The following is an 808-nucleotide window of genomic DNA, read 5'->3' as shown; positions in this document are numbered from 1 at the left end:
GAAAACAGAGTATCAAGACTGGAAGATAAAGTGGACGAACTGGACCACTCAAGCAAAGACTATGAAAAATTTAAGAAATCTCAAGAATGGAATGCTGCGAACCAAGACTCTGACCAGCAGAGCCGAGGAAAGGACAACACGGATGCCCAGGTGAGGTTCAAGCAATTCTCTCTCCTTTAACTTCGTCATCCCACAATATATACCCTCATCAGATGCATCCCACAATCAGACCATCACACGGAGCCAATCAGGACATGAGCATAGGGCTAACAAGCAGGCAGAGCAGCAAATCATTGGGCCACGCAATAGAATCATGCTCGGTGACGTATCATGTCAGGCAGGCTGCGCGTGATCAAGCTTACAGTGCTTGCGTGAGTTGGAGCAAACAAGTGAGGGTCACGAGGCTTGGCAGCCAGCCAGGGCGCCATCTTGGCCGGCTCGACCATGCCCACTTCCCACAATGGAATATGCAGGAACTGAGTGATACCATAAAAAGACCAAACTTGCGAATCATAGGCATACAGGAAGGAGAAGAATCCCAAGACAATGGCATGGACCAGATCTTCAACAGAATTGTGGAAGAAAATTTCCCAAACTTAAAGAAAGACATGCCCATACAAATACAAGAAGCATACAGAACACCAAACAGACAGGACCAGAACAGAAACTCTCCATGGCACATGGTAGTAAAAACACTACACGCACAAAACAAAGAGAAAATTCTGAAAGCTACGAAAGAGAAACAACAAGTCACATATAAAGGAAAACCCATTAGGATCACAGCTGACTTTTCAATGCAAACTATGAA

This window comes from Nannospalax galili, unplaced genomic scaffold (assembly GCF_000622305.1).
Source record: "Nannospalax galili isolate Female #2095 unplaced genomic scaffold, S.galili_v1.0 scaffold3846, whole genome shotgun sequence".
NCBI lineage: Eukaryota > Metazoa > Chordata > Mammalia > Rodentia > Spalacidae > Nannospalax > Nannospalax galili.
The sequence above is the reverse complement of the archived record's forward strand: the minus strand, read 5'-3'. Positions refer to the sequence as shown.